Source organism: Prionailurus bengalensis, chromosome B1, assembly GCF_016509475.1.
Source record: "Prionailurus bengalensis isolate Pbe53 chromosome B1, Fcat_Pben_1.1_paternal_pri, whole genome shotgun sequence".
NCBI lineage: Eukaryota > Metazoa > Chordata > Mammalia > Carnivora > Felidae > Prionailurus > Prionailurus bengalensis.
Genome location: NC_057344.1, coordinates 206,003,675 through 206,004,312, shown reverse-complemented (window position 1 = coordinate 206,004,312; position 638 = coordinate 206,003,675).

Genomic DNA, 638 nt, shown 5'->3' with positions numbered 1-638 from the left:
CTCATCAAGTGTGGGCAAAGCCAAAGCGTTTCCCCAGAAGTTCCGCACAGGCACCCGCGGACTGTGTCCCCTCCGAAGATCCACGCTGGAAAGACCGCTGAAGGATGAGCTCCAGGAGGCACAAAACCGAATCGTGACGTGACCCTGGGTGCTGCCGTGGTGGCTTGGGTCGGGAGGGGGATGCCAGGCTGGGGGAGGCCCCATTCCCGCTCCCGGGGCCCCCGTCTAGCAGACCGGCGGCCGGTGCAGGGCAGGGGTGTGGGGGCCGAGGGCCGTGGGTGCCCGCAAGCTCCCAGGGGAGCCGGCGAGAGCCCTCGGCTGCGACGTGGATGACCCTGTTTGCCCCGAGCTACGGCCAGGAAAGCGCCGCTCTGCACGTTTCCGAGAGAGACCACGGAACCACAGGTCTCTGCCGCGCCCGTGCAATTTGTGTCTGCAGAGGTCACGGCGTCTGCCCTTGTCCCGGGTCACAGTCCGGCCCGGGGGAGGGGCACGCGGGAGGGAGGGGGCCTTGTCCGCCTGCACCCCCGGCCCCCCCAACAAGGACCACCGCCCCCCCACCCCCACCCCGGAGCTCCCCAGGGCCGAGACCCGCCGGTGTCCCCGCGAGGCAAAGCCACCAAAACAGACGCTGGGCC